Genomic DNA, 15,567 nt, shown 5'->3' with positions numbered 1-15,567 from the left:
AAGTATCTAGCCCAGCAGAGCACCACCACCTTGGTCTTCATTGTGTCTTCGGACATGTTCTGCTGCACTCGTAGCAGGATCTTCGCGAGGGTTGCAGCATCGGGCGCAGCCAGATACTGTTCCCGTCACGGGTCGCGATCCGCCGCCAACCACTGAATCAGCCAGTTCAGCTGAGCAGCTGTGTAATAGCCCTCAAAGTCAGGGACCGATAAGCCCCCCTCTGCTGTGGAGCGCTGCAAGGAGGTCAAGGCTACTCTCCTACGTCACCCCCTCAGACGAATGACGTGATTATTGAGTCAAGATCTTTGAATGTGGCTCGCGGGATACACACCAGGAGGGCCCCAAAGTAGTATAATAGGCGCAGCAGTGCTATCATCTTCAAAATGGCTACTCGCCCAGCCACAGACAGCTGCAGCGTTTCCCAGAAGTCCATTGCAGTCTTCACTGATCTGATTGCTCTAACCACATTGCCTTCTAGTAAATCTGCCGATCCGTGGTATATTTTGACTCCAAGGTACTGCAGGCAACTAGGCTCTCATTTCAGGTGCTCTAGTTCGGGCAGTGGGGGGTATTGGACGTCAGAGGGTATAAACTAGATTTTCGCCAGCTAACTTTGAGGCCGGACAACGTACCAAATCAGACCGGCATGTGCATCGCGCCTCTCAGTTCGTCCGCCGTATTCCTGAGGAATAGTAAAAGGTTGTCCACGTACAAAGCTATAAAGTGCTGCTCTGCACCTGCCCTCAGGCCACAAAAGTCCTGTCCACTCCTGGCCCTGCACATCAGTGGCTCCATGGCTAGTGCAAACAGGATCGGGGAGAGGGGGCATACCTGCCTCGCGCCTCTCTCCACTTCCTGCCTGGGTGAGATGGTCTTACCAGTGAGCACCCAGTCCTTGGGGGGCGTGTACAGTAGATGTACCCACACCAGAAAACCTCCCCCCAAACCCAACTTAGCAGGGACTTCATAGAGATAGGGCCACTCAAGGCTGTCAAAGGCCTTCTCAATGTGCACTGCAAACACTGCCGCCTCCCGCTTGCTGTACCCATATGAACCCATTACAGCCAGGAGTCGCCGAATGTTTATGGTCGTGTTCTGTCCTGGGATGAACCCTGCCTGGTCTGTGTGGACCAGACCTGGCATATGGCAAGGATTTTGCTTAGGTTTTTCTAATCCATGTTCAGCATGGATAGTGGCCTGTACGGCGTATAGTCGTGCGGTTCTTTCCCAGGTTTGGGCACTTGTATGATAAGGGCCTCCCTAGCACTCTCCGACAATACGCCCGCTTACCAGGCCTCCTGGTACATTGTGACCAGTCGGTGTGCCAATTCTTCCCAATAGGTCGCATAGAAGTCGTCCGGCAGTCCGTCTGTACCAGGGGTCTTATTCCTAGCCATACCCCTAAAGGCAACTCGCATCTCCCGTTGTGTAATATCCATTCCAAACTCCTCTGACTCCTCTGGATTCAGCCACTCCATCTGCAGGTCTTCAAAATATTCCCTTGCGTCTGTGGAATCATCTTCTTACGATTTCCTGTATAGCCTTGTGGAATAACGGGCAAAGACTTCATTAATCGTTGCCTGTGTGTAATGCCTGACACCCTTCTTATCCTCTATTTAAACTAGAGGCTAGCTCCTACTAACCGGGTTTGCCAGCCACACCACAAGTGACCCCGATTTGTCTCGCTCAGCATGCATGCACTCCAAGTATTTCTTGTAGTCAAAGCATCTAAGCCTCTCTGTCTGCTTTTCCACTTCCTCCTTGGCCCCAAAGAGTAGCTGCTGAAGCTCCCGGTGCCCTGGCCTTCTGCATTCTAGCCCTCTAAGGGTTGCCTCTGCCCCTGCTATTTCTCCCAGAAGGACACGCCTGACCCCCGTGGTAAGCGTTATACACTGCCCCTCAGGACCACCTTGAAGGCATCCATTCCGCGTTCGTCGAAGAGGCCTTCCCTTCATTGGCCGCAAAGTAGTGCGCTATTTCTCCCCTGATCTCTTCCCGGAACACCTGGCCCTCCAGGGTGTCTGGGCGGAGCTGCCATGTAGGGAACGCTGACAGAGGGTGTCCCCATTTCAAAGACAGGATGAGAGGCAGAGGGTGTCCCCATTTCAAAGACAGGACGAGTGGGTTGTGATCGGATATTGTTTGCGCGAGGTATTCCGCGGCCTTAACATGACGCTGTGTATCTACAGAGCTTAGGAAGGCGTCTAATTGAGTATGCACCTCATGAACCGCTGAAGAGTAGGAGTAGTCCCTATCTTAGGGGTGCAAGGTCCTCCAGGCGTCTATCAGTCCCCAGCTTGGTCTCCAGGTAGTGAATGCGTGTGAGGCACGCGCTGCTTGGGAGTTTCTGAGTGGTGGGTGGGACCGGTCTAGGTGCGTATTGTCCACACTGTTAAAGTGGCCCCCCATTAGGGTAGTGCCCGTCAGGTAATGCGGTAAGCAGTGACTCAGCCTCGCGAAAAAGACTGGCTGTTCCGCATTAGGGGCGTAGATGCTAATTATACTTATTTCCCGGCCCTCTAATCGCCCCTTGGCTTGGCTTGGCTATGGCTACGTGGCAACCCTCCGGCTCCACCATAGAAACTGTCGATTGGAATGGAACTCCCGCCTGGATCCATATTGGCACCCCCGTACAAATGCCGAGCAGGTAATGTAAAAGAGCTCACCCCTCCATTATCATATGAACCCTCATAGAGTGCTTAAACAAAAAGAAAAAGTAGCCTCTGAAAAACCGATCAGTGGAATGACAGAGTTATGAGTCCATACTCAAGGGAGAGAGGCAAACACAAGAGCCTATGGAATCTGACGCATAACAAGCAAATAAAATGGGTTTGACAACAAAGCTATTCAATAGTAAGCTATGGGCTGCTCTGAGCCCACTTAAAGCTACCAAAAGGTCTCACAAAAGGCAGTGCATATGCAAACCTAAAAACCCTTACGTCTCCCAGTGCAGAATTGTAGTTCGCGCACAAGTCCTCATTAGGGAAAAAGCGATATCAAAAAAACAATAATAAAACCACATGGCTTTCTCACTAGTCCATCAGGAAAGGTGCAGCTGGGTAGCATAGACACACTTTAAAGATTTCTAAATCCAGAAAAACTGAAAATCTGCAGACGTGCCCACGAGTAGTCGTCTCACGTGGCAGATTTCAGTTTCTTTTTGAGTCTCGGGCACTGTTGTGTTGGAGGAATGTATTGCTTGCTAGGCGCTGGCCACCTACTTATTGTGAGCTACAAACTACCCCTTGATTTCAACATGGAGAATCCTTTAGAAAATAGATCGTGGTCAAATGAAAAAGGGCTCTTAGAAGAAAAAAAACTGAAGGATATAGCTCGGGAAAGTCAAAATGGGGCAATCACGTAACAAACTCATGTTCTATTGTTTTTGCAGCTCGGAAAGGACTTGGAAGAGCATACGTTGCTATTTTTCATATGTAAAAGCTATATGTGTCTATTTTAAGTAGTTGTGTTACTGAACAGTGCACTTTAAGCTGATTATGTACAATGCATACCATCATAGCTCCTAGGTAGTCTAGGGAAGCCAAGCTAACTTTGAAAGCAAAATTTAGTTTAATACTAAGAAGGTCTGAAGCCAACTGCTTTAAAAAAAAAACACCGGTTTATCACATGAACAGTGAGCCACTGGAGCAGCCCCATAAGTTAAGAGTGCATAAGTGAAGAGTGAATAAGTGAAAAATGCACAAGTGAAGAGTGCATAAGTGAAGAGTGCATAAGCGAAGAGTGCATAAGTGAAGAGTGCATAAGTGAGGGGTGAATAAGTGAAGAGTGCATAAGTGAAGAGTGCATAAGTGAAGAGTGCATAAGTGAAGAGTGAATAAGTGAAGAGTGCATAAGTGAAGAGTGCATAAGCGAAGAGTGCATAAGTGAAGAGTGCATAAGTGAGGGGTGCATAAGTGAAGAGTGCATAAGCGAAGAGTGCATAAGTGAGGGGTGCATAAGTGAAGAGTGCATAAGTGAAGAGTGCATAAGTGAAGAGTGAATAAGTGAAGAGTGCATAAGTGAAGAGTGCATAAGCGAAGAGTGCATAAGTGAAGAGTGCATAAGTGAGGGGTGAATAAGTGAAGAGTGCATAAGGGAAGAGTTTGTAGTGTTATACTACAAAGGGTAGGAAGGCACTGGAGGGTTTCACACGGAGCATCTCTGTTGAGATTAAGAGCATCACAGACATACCAGAGCTGCAAGTTGCCAGATGAGGATGTGGACATGATAATTGACGGCGGCCTCCCGTTCCCATCTCATTCTGCAGCCCTCGCAGAATCCTCTCTTGATTAAAGAGATGTGCTGGGTGCCAAAGTGCTGAGCAGGGAGGATGCTGAGTGCACGGTCCACACTGCTGTCGCTTCTGGCACACGGAAGTATGGTTTACGCTGGGGCCAGTCGGTGCCAGGCGCCGTTTGATTAGTATGCTGTACGTGCTCCTCAAGGCAGAAGCTGCTAATGAAGGAAACTCATCACCTAAGCTGCTCCATTCAACGTGGTACAGGACCGTGCCAAGCCCTCCCTAGATCCCTACCTACCAGGAGTTTTGGAAGCCCGACTTCAGACCAAGTACGCCTGGCTTTGCTCCCTTCTTTTCAGGAAACCAGCCGAGCCTCAGAGAGAGGGAGAAAAACTGACAGATATGTGAAGGTGGACATCATTTAGCTTGTAAAATTTCCACCCCAATAGTTTTTTTTTAAAATTTATTTCTTTTTATTAAACAATTATGACAAAATCACATCAATTGTTTACAAGCAGGGGACTTCATCATTCCTCAGTACCATTGTAAACATTGCAAGTTAGATCACAGTTATTGTATCGATTAAATCAAGGGGTTTCAAAAGTTTCAGTGTTAATCTGCAGACAAGGTGGGTGACAGATGTCACCTCTGTAGTGATTCCATGCTCCTCACACCCTACTCCATTTCCCAGGGCACCCTCTGGCCACGTATACTGATTTTTCTCTGTACAAGCACCAGTCTAGATCCTCTTCAATCAATCAATCAATCACGGCATTTGTAAAGCGTGCTACTCACCCGGGAGGGTCTCAAGGCGCTGGGGGAGAGGGGTATGTTACTGCTCGAACAGCCAGGTCTTGAGCTGCTTCCTGAAGGAGAGATGGTCTTGGGTTCGCCGAAGGTGGGTGGGGAGGGAGTTCCAAGTCTTGGCTGCCAGGTAGGAGAAGGATCTTCCTCCGGCGGTGGCTCTGCGGATGCGTGGTACGGTGGCGAGGGCGTGGCTGGTCGATCGTAGCTGGCGGGTGGGCGTGTAGAAGGTCATGCGGTCGTTGAGGTACTTGGGGCCCAGGTTGTGGAGAGCCTTGTGTGCGTGGGTGAGGAGTCTGAACGTGATTCTCTTGCTGACGGGGAGCCAGTGCAGGTTTCTCAGGTGTCCGGTGATGTGGCTGTGTCGGGGATGTCCAGGATGAGTCGTGCGGAGGCGTTCTGGATGCGTTGGAGTCTTTTTTGAAGTTTGGCTGTGGTTCCGGCGTAGAGGGTGTTCCCGTAGTCCAGTCGGCTGGTGACGAGTGCCTGGGTGACGGTCTTCCTGGTTTCAGTGGAGATCCATCTGAAGATCTTGCGGAGCATGCGCAGGGTGTTGAAGCAGTGCCTCGATTGGGGCGGCTGACTTGCGACCCACTGCTGTGCGATGTTCCTTTTTGCTATCATGTATGCTAACGTTGCCCATTGTGTAGTATACTTGTTCAGATCTGTAGGCTCCCAGACATTTAGTATACATTTCCGAGCCTCTGGCTGAATGTCAACCCCCAGTACTGCCCGCAGTGTGTGGTGGATGTCTCTCCAATACAATTGTATCTGCTGACAGTTCCACAGTATGTGGATGAAGGTCCCTACTTCCCCACACCCTCATCTACACTCTCCGCTCTCTGCCTTTCCCATCTGAACCAGGCAAGGCCCCGTTACATAGATCTTATGCAATATTTTAAGCTGCACTAATCTCAGCCTGGCCTGGATTGCAACTACCCGCGGGGAGGAGATTGCCTCTTGCCAGTCCTCGTCATTGAGATCGAAGCCATCACTGTTCCATTGTCCCTTGAGGGCATGTAGTGGATCTTCCATGTTATTGATCAGTTTCCTATAGATGAGAGAAATGGTCTTTTCCGGGAGGTGTTCGTCCAGCACTCTATCCTCCAGGGGGAGGCTTCCAGGAGTGTTGTGTTACTTGGTATCTGAGTGAGTAATGCATGTCGGAGTTGAAGATAACGATAATACTCAGTGTCTGTCAAGCTGTACTGTACTTTAAGTGAATTGAATGGGAGAACCGTTCCCTCCCCCCAGACGTCTTTGATTTGCGAGATCCACCCCAATAGATCTTTGAGGTTCCCTGTTGTCTACCCAATCTGCAGTCGTGGTGTATAGCTAGCGATGCCATGTGGTTCCCACCTATTAGGGAAGGTGGACTGCCCAGTGGAGCAATGGAACTGACACTCTCAGGTGGCGAGAACTGGCAGAAAAGACTCTCTGCCTGCTCTGGCCTAGCTCTGGGGGTGTTCTGAGGAAGATAATAGAGGCATTGGTGGCAACCTTCGTTACATAGACCACACCCAAGTCAGGGACGGGGGCCAACCAGTGCTTAATTTGAGCCTGTGTTTTCCGGTGCTCAGCACTGGGTCTTAATCATCTACACCGGAACTTTTCATGAGCACCAGTTAAGGGCATCTTCATTTTTGGTGATTTGCCCAGAATCACAGGAGCCAACGCCGAGACTCGAACCTGGTTTCCCAGCACCAAAGTAGGCTCCTCTGGCAATTACGCCACATCCTCTCCCCACTTTCATGGTTAGTAGTTGGTTCTGTTTTAGGCGGCGCTAACAGGAGTATTGGGCTGGGGCAAGCTCTCCTGTCAAGAGCCCCGGCACTTCTTTTTTTACAGATTAACCACTTGGGCCAACATAGGTGGCACTGGCATTGGTGAAGATGAAGAGGCCCAGGGAGTGCACAGCAGGAGAAGCACAGTGAAACTGGGATGCCAGCAGCCTGCAGACAAACCACCAGTTTGTGGGTGGCAAATGGGGGGCAAACTATACCCCCATTGCCATTAACTGACAGCCTTGTAACAAGGAAGGAGAAGAAGGCTGCGTAGAAAGTATGCAGGCGGCCCTGCCCTCCTTCCAGCATCTATGTAAGGGCTCTTCTCTAGTCTCAAGACCTGTATTAACGGAGGGGAGGCCCTAGGGCGGATTTTGGACAGTGGAGAATAAGAGCAGGCGTGTTGTGTCGCTGTCTAAACCCTGCCATGGCAAGCAATAAGGGAGGGAATGAGGACTATTTCGCCCTAAGATACTCACATGGGGCATAAGGCCTTCGGAGATCCTTAGAGGAATCCAAAATGACAGAAGTTGAACTTATGCCTTTGCAATGACCATGGTTTCCATTACATTTGACCTTAGGGACTGCATTGCCTGCCTTGTCTCGTGTCTTGGCACAGAATGCACTCAAAAAAGTTAAATTTTTTTACGGATGCCCCAGCTAATATGACCGCCACACAATCTTAATGTAATTTGGCACGTATGGGTGGAGCTTAAACATGAGTGCTTCATTGATGTACCAAGAAATACCAACACCATAGCAATTGTTTCCCCATTTCCCATGGGAGGGAATCTAGGACTGGGATGAGGAAGACTATGACTCGGAGTAATGAGGATTACAGCTGAGTAACCAAGTCATCACCTACCTCGTCGGTCTTCCTCATCGATGTACTAATAAAGCGAGCGCATACCCAAGCTATTTGCCAAACGTTGCTCACGTAGGCAAAAGTAATGTAATATGAATACAACAGTGGAGAGAGAGAGAGAGGGGAGCAACCTGGTCATCTCCTCCAGGCCCGGACTGGCCATAGCGGGCACCGGGCAATCCCCCGCTGCACCGCACGGGTGGGGGCCGGTTTTGGGCCCCTGGGGGCCGTTTCGGTCACAGGGCCGTTTTTACAGCATAGCTTCAAAATCGTCCGTGTACCGAATTCGGCCGAAAACCGGCCCGGCAAAGAGCTCGGCGGCACCTCCAACCCCCCCCCCCCCCCCCCCCCCCCCCGAGTGGGGAGGGGGGCCGGCCGAGCATTTTGCCGGGGCCGGTTTTGGTTCCCAGTCCGGACCTGATACCTTCCCTCATCAAACATCAACACACTTATGGATGGCCCACTGAAAATCGTAATTTGGTTGTCCTGTGAAATAATCTAATAGATTTTGGAGAAATCACCTCTCCCACAACTTGTCATGGCATGCTTCATCATTGGTGAATATCCACAATACAGTAGGTAAATACCACCATGGCGGACTCAGCAATTTCTGGCAGTTCTTAGATAAATGAGAACTGGATTATAACAGGGATTCAGAAAGAAGATAAAAAATATCTTAGAGTATGCTCAAGGAATTCCCTTTAGTGTTAAGTACCCTAGATATAGTTCGAAATTATATTAATATTGGGAATATAATGAGGTATAATAGCTCTACTAACCATTCTGTTGTGCCAACCTGTTTTGGTCTTCCTTGAGGGCTGTTATAACCTCTGTCTTCCTACACATTCGTACCATGTGATTCAAAATGAAGCCTAATGCTCTCACCTATTCACAGTTTCTTCTTAGAGACATTAACATAAAGTTTACGCAAAGGGAGAGAATCGCACGGGAACCATCAGACTGCATTTATTCAAATATATAAGTCACTCACCCAACACATGTAGATACTGTTTGATTCAAACTAGTTGAATATGCTTGAGCAGTAGAATAACCTCAATCTCTGTGGAATCAACTATGTGAAACACGTGAATAAAGTGCACAGGACTGCAAATCCACTACAAACGCAGTCCATGATGCTGAGGAGGAATTAGTATTTCTTTAGTTCTCTTACCAGTTTTAGACGCTACTAGTGGATAGGGTGGTGGATTCTTAAACAGGAATAGGATGTCCTAGTCTGGTGAGCTTCGCTCCAGATTCAAGTTTTGGAATGCACCAGAATTTACTAGGCTTTAATGTCCGACCCGGTGAGCATATGAGCAAATCTTTCCCAGTAAGTGACAGGAAGTAGCAGAAGCAGAAGCGGATTATCAAGGAACTAAAAACAGGCATGAAATTGAACCAGACATGGTATATGGGTTTCACCGGAAAGGCGTTGGCCACTGTCACAACTGACAGTCAGGACATGGTGTGAATGGATAGAACATATTTTTTTTAAAACAGGGACCCCTGCTATAAATAAGTTAATAGGGCAGGGAAGTCAGTATCATTTACACATGAAGGACCCCCTGCCTAACCTCCCGAATTAAACGGCATAGTCCTAAAAATAGAATAAGTGTCCAAAGGCTCAGGATTTTAGATATTTTATTTAGTCAATCCATATTCTTCATAACTTCCTTATCTGATCAGACAATATGGGAAACATCTCCCTAAACTGTCATCCAAGAAATATATCATGAAATAGCAAGTGTCTGGAATAGTGCAAACAATGTTAAAAAATGAAGAACTATATCATCTCATTTACTCACATGCATATCTCTCACACACTTATTCATATCAAACCACTCTATAATTTCACAAATATATCTGCAAAAAAAAGCTTTTGATCAGTATTCAAGGGTCTTTGCTTTACACAAATATTACTAAAAACATGAATGGCAATTCATAATATTACAACTGCCATATGTCATCCAACTCTGCATTGACTATTGCATTGGGCCGTCATAACCTCTGTCTTCCTACACATTCGTACCATGTGATTCAAAATGAAGCCTAATGCTTATATATATAACCCTATATAGTATTCAGCTATCCACTCCATTCTTATACTCTTGTTTATTTCGTACGGTGGCTTTTATTTTCTACATTGATTGAAATTGTGGTTTAATGAAAAATCCTCAACGCACGTTTCGGCTAAAACACCTTTCTATGGAATGCCACAAATTAGACCCCACATAACATCCAGGTACAAATGGGAAATGGAATCGGGCGTACTATTGTATCGCAGAAAATTACCAACATTTCTACAACAAGAACAATTGTAGAATACTCCCACTTATCAGCCAGGTGGGCTTGGCTCTCGTATTTCCTAACACTCTGCCATAAGCTCGTAGTTTGAGTTTCCTTGATTCAAGAACAAGAACAAGGAGGAGGGAATAGCCTCATCCACATGGGTTTTTCCAAACATTCATTGGTCGAGCTATGTGAACTCCGCCCAAGATCAACTTCAGTATGTAGAATGGATAGTCCAGGAGAAAAACGAGAAACCTGAATCTTGTTTTAGGGGATTGTCCATCAGAAATCTGAGGACCCGGAATCACATTTTGGGAACAGAGTATCAATATGAAAATTTCTAACAGGTGTAAGGGTGAGTGTTGTTGGGCATCTTTAGACTATGTAAGAATTTTGGTTGACAGGTTCTTGGATAGTGTTTAAGCATTCTGGTGAGAGGTTTATATGCCCTAGACTGGGGTTGAGGACATCTGTTATGTGAATTAAGCCATCTGCTCTGGGTTTCAGAACGTTGATATGTAAGTGCTTTGCATGTAGTATTATAGGACATCAAGGGTGTTAGGTATCCTTCGAAAGTATTATGTACGTTCCTTGTATGCAGTATTAGAGGACATCAAGGATGTTATCTACTCCCTTAAAGTATTATGGCACTGCCTTGTAGTTAGTATTAGAACACTGAAGGGATGTTAGGTACTCTCCACAAGTATTATGTTCTTGTATGTAGTATTAGAGGAACCTAAGAATATTTGGTACCCTCTGAAATTATTACGGGTCATTTATGTAGTGTTAGAGAAAAGCAAGGAGATCAGGCACTCTCCGAAAGTATATGATAGTTCCTTGCGTGTAGTATTAGCAAACGCCAACGATGTTAGATTCTCCATGAGAGTAATGGAGGACAAGGAAAGCTCTTGCATGCTCTCTCAACATTATCAGAGAAACAAAGAATGTTGGAAAGTATCCAGCAGTATCAGACTCTGTGTATTATGGATTCCCATGTGGTGTCAGAAACCAGAATTTGTTAAGGAGATGCCTTCATTTTTATTACAGTATTTTACTTTGGTGAGTATTACCCGTACTTTAGGAAATGCAATCTCTAAAGACATGAACCAGAGAGACGGCAGTTAAGAACCGAACAAAAGATGGGATTATGGAGAGATGAATAACTGTATGGCATTAAGATACAAGTCAGGCGTTTTCAGTCAATGCAGGGCATAAGGGACTTATAGCGAGAATCCAGAAAATCAAGAAATTGGCACTGTATATCCAGCCTTAAATGCCATCCCTGCCTACACATTAATTCCCTTCAGATTCATTCTTTCTCCCTTATTATTATTTATTTTTTATTTATAGGTTTTGTATAGCACTAGCTAAACCCAAGGGTATCAGAGCGCTTTACATAAAAATTAAAAAAATTGAATAAAGTCGCTTTATTTAAAGTGCGAGACACTTAGATTTGAGTACAAGCATAAATAGAGAGAAAAAGAATTGTTAGGCAATTAGGGTGGTTACTGTATGCAGACAATTAGAACTGTATGAGTTAAGGGAGTAAATGACACAATAGACAGCAGAAGCAATCAAACAACCGACTATCTCAGAGGTTCTAACCCTAGAAAGAGAGATAGAGGTAATGGAACACAGTTCAGTTAGCTTGCGTGTTAAAGTATTTGTTGAGGAGAATACGTTTCAGGCAACAGGAGAAGGAGGGTTGCATCGTTGATCTCTAGGGACTAAGTTCCATATGCTGGGTGCATTTCCAGAAAAAGAGCAAGTCTGGGCGGATTGACATTTAAGTTTGGGAGGTATCAGAAGAAGTGATTTGGAGATTCTCAGAGTTCTGGTTCTTCCTGCTTTCTTAAGTTTGTTATCTAAATAGTTGTGGTAAGTGTGTGAAGGGCTTTGTGGGTGATGCAAGCAGTCTTGTAAATACATCTTCCTTCGATGGGAAACCAGTTGAGGTTCTTGAGGGCTGGTATGATGTGTTCAAACCATTTAACACCTGTTATGAGCCGGGACACCATGTTTAGAACTGATCTAAGGGGGGGCAAGGTGAATTTTCAGTGTCCCTGTAAAAATGGCGTTCCCATAGTCCAGTTTGGAGAGGACTAGAAATCATATTACCGTCTTGAAATCATCGGATGGAATGAATGGTTTAATTTTCTTGAGGTGTTTTAGTGGGTAAAGCACTTCTTTGGCTAAGTTTTTGATGGGATCCTTCATTGACATGTTGTTGTCCAGAGCGATGCCTAAGGGCTTTATCGGGTTGGACAGAGTGAGAGAGCAATGTAGTGCATCCATGTTCTTGAGCCAGTCTTGGATTGGTAGGGGGTCACTTTTAGGGGAGAACAGTATTAGGTCTGGTTTTTTTGGGTTAAACTTTAGGTGGTTGGAATTGAACCAAGATTGTATCTTGCTTAGTGTGGCGTTGAGATGTAGGATGTCACTGGTTGATTCGAATTTGTAGTAGAGTTGAGTGTCTTCAACATATATGTGATATTTGATTCCTGCTTGCTTCAGGATTATTGTAAGGGTGCCATGAAGAGATTGGAAAGGGATGGGGAGAGAATTGATCACTGGGGTACACCAAGAGTAACTAGTGTGGGTTTGGAGAGGCAAGAGTTGATTTGATTTGTTGCGATTGGTGTTGTGGGTAAGATGTGAACCATTTTAATACTGTGCTATTGATACCAACGCGGATCTTAAGTGTCTCAAGTAAGGCTGGGTGATTTACAGCATCAAAAGCAGCTGATAAGTCAAGTAGGATAAGTACGCATACGTCACCTTCATCTAAGGATCTGTGGATGCCATCGGAGATATTGAGCATAGCTGTTTCTGTGCTACAGTCTTTCCTGAGCCCTGATTGGAAGATGTCATCGAGGTTGAATTCACCTATATGTTGGTTTAGTTGTTGTAGAACATACTTCTTCATAGTTTTGGCTAGGAAGGGGAGGTTGGAGGTAGGTCTGAGGTGGTTGAGATTAATGGGGTCTGCCCCTGGTTTTTTGAGTATTGGTGTGATTTGTCCTAGTTGGAGGAAGTCAGGTACAAAGCCTGAGGCGAGAGAAGTATTGATGATTTTTGTCCCGAACAGAGCAATGATATGGTTAAGATTTTGTACTAGTGTGGATGGGAGAGGATCCTTAGTGTCTGAAGTAGGCTTTAAGTTCGCAATTATATTGAAGAGTTAATTTTCTGTCATGGGTTTGAAGTAAGACTAATTGGTATTGTTTTTCAGTTGAGTGAGATCATCGTTGCCATTAGTTTTTTGGGGGGCCATTTGGTCATTAGTAAGTTCTGGTGGTGGGTCTATCACCAAGGGAGGTGAGTCAGTGGGGACACTTAGGAGGGATTGCAGATTTGTGACTTGAAAGAAGGATTGCTCAATTTTTGCGACTTTTTCAGTGAAGAAGCTGGCAATTTCTTCACAGCGTTCTTTAGGGGCAGTTATTTAGTGTGGTGATGTGAGGGTGGTTTGTCGTTTAACAATGTTGAAGAGCTCCCTCGGTCTATTCTTCGTACGGTCAAGTTGGTTGCAAAAGAAAGAGGCTTTTTCTCTAAAAATTAGCTTCGTAAATGAAAGCAGTGCAGTTCTAAGTAGTGCTAGGTGCATTGTCGAGGGGTTCTGTCTTCATGTCCTTTCTGCCTGTCTGAGTTGTCTCCTCTAGGTGTTAAGATCTGAGTTGAACCAAGATTTTGACTGGATTGATCTCAGTTGTTTGAGTTTGAGCAGTGCCACTTGGTTGAGAACTCCCGTCATCGTTGTATTATAGTGGGCAGTGAGGTTATCAATAGTATGAGTGAGAGAGTGACACTGTAGTTGGGCACAAATCCTGGATTCCAGTTCAGTTATTGGGACCTGTTTGATGTTCCTGGTCCAGTGCTTAGGTTTATCTGTTAAGTCTGGGTGGGATCTGAAGTGGGTATCGATATTAAACAATATGAGATGGTGGTCGGACCAGTCGATAGGTGGGATGGATCTAAGTGAGACCAGCTCAGTTTTAATGATAATCACATCTTGAGTGGAGCCTTTAATATGTGTAGGTTCATTGCAGAGTTGTTTAAGGTCATATATTTCAAGAAGGTTGGTGAGGTGCCGGACTGTGGTGTCTTCTGAGTTGTTCCAGTGAATATATTGAAGTTGCCCCAGAACACGTCCTTCGTGTCAGTTAGGGAGAAACGAGTTACTAGGTCTGTTCACTCTTTTGTGAAGACGGCACGATCACCAGGAGGGTGGCAGTTGGCGTGTTTAGTTTGATTGGAGGGGAGCCTTTGCCTTTAAGTTCAACTCCGAGGTATTGAAAAGTCGAGTATTCTGCATGTTTTAAGATGGAAAGATGTATTCTTTCTTTGTGAATTATAGCTATTCCTTCATTTCTGTCCCTAAACAATGTATTTTGAGGACAACAGTGAAATGAAAATAACAGTCTGGAGCAGGGGTAGTTGAGCAAAAATCTAGAATATGATGGTTAAAAAACGATTAGAATGAGGGGAGGGCAGAAAAGAAATCAAATCTGCAGAATGTGTGTTTCTGAGTGGAGGGCTGGTGGGACATGAATGGAAGACCCAGCACAACAGCTCATCCCTGGGCCACCTACAGTGACCTGACTCGAGCACCTTTCCCATTGCACAGCTTGGTGGCAGGCCATCAGAAATCCACAGTTGCCAATCCGTATAGGATACGCGAATGGCTTGTTATTTAAGGGCTGTGACAACAGCTTCTGGGAAGAGACCCGAAGCAGAATACTTTTAATGTTAAACACACAATTACATGCTCAATTAGAGCAGATAGAAACACTGCAGCTTTATAAAGCTGTTAAAAGTCACTGCGCCTGTTTTTAGTCAAGACTGTTAGACTAAAGTTAACTAATGCACAGATTAACTGAGCGTGATAGTTTGCTGGTCTGAGTGAGCTGTTCGAGGGAGAGAAATACAAGACAATTCAGAGAGTGCGAGCTGGCTGGTCCAGGTTGGCCATTTGCCATTTCTAGAGTTTCTCATTTTACTTTCTCTAATTTCATTTTAATTTATGCCTGGAATTAATTCCAAGGGCTGCTCAGATCATTTATTGTGCACGGTTCTGTGGTGAGTCGCCTTTGGATTGTGTGCATCAGCACTTAGAGGCCACTCTCGCCCAGCATTTAGCGCATAATAAACTACTTCCGTGAATCAATCTCGAAGTAAGGGAGGAAGCTTGATAAATGGAATATCCCTTTTCCTATATCTCTTAGGATGTCGTTTGCAGTGCTGGATTAAGCCCTGTGGGGGACCCTAGGCCGTCGAAATTTCAGGTCCCCCCTCGCAAATTATCTGCTAATACCCAATGCACCAGACTTTTTTTTACAAACTGACAGCTGACAGAAGATGAGCTTTAAAGAGACAAACTGTTGTGTGAATCTGATGTATCTGGTTTATGTACTTTAAGTAGTCAATGGGTGCATTACATTAATACGGCATTTTCTCTGTAGAATCTTTAATGTAAAGTTTTCGTTTCTTTGAGTTGATTAATTTTTTTCTATTTTTTGGAAACAATATTTAAGAAAGCTTGATTGTAAATTTCTTTTAAGAACAAATTCAATATTATTTCGAAC

General features: G+C 45.4%; 2 protein-coding genes across 2 annotated transcripts in view; one reads left to right on the top strand and one right to left on the bottom strand.

Annotated features, from left to right (window-relative positions):
- LOC144798592 (uncharacterized) overlaps positions 1-15,567 on the bottom strand; it is a 352,559-nt gene that overhangs the window by 225,298 nt on the left and 111,694 nt on the right. The gene's annotated exons all lie outside the window — the stretch shown is intronic.
- The window catches only part of LOC144798618 (hepatocyte nuclear factor 6-like), a 125,575-nt gene that overhangs the window by 109,426 nt on the left and 582 nt on the right, over positions 1-15,567 (top strand). The gene's annotated exons all lie outside the window — the stretch shown is intronic.

The sequence above is a fragment of the Lissotriton helveticus genome, chromosome 12 (assembly GCF_964261635.1).
Source record: "Lissotriton helveticus chromosome 12, aLisHel1.1, whole genome shotgun sequence".
In the NCBI taxonomy this organism is placed as follows: Eukaryota; Metazoa; Chordata; class Amphibia; order Caudata; family Salamandridae; genus Lissotriton; species Lissotriton helveticus.
This window is presented reverse-complemented; position numbering and strand designations above follow the sequence as displayed.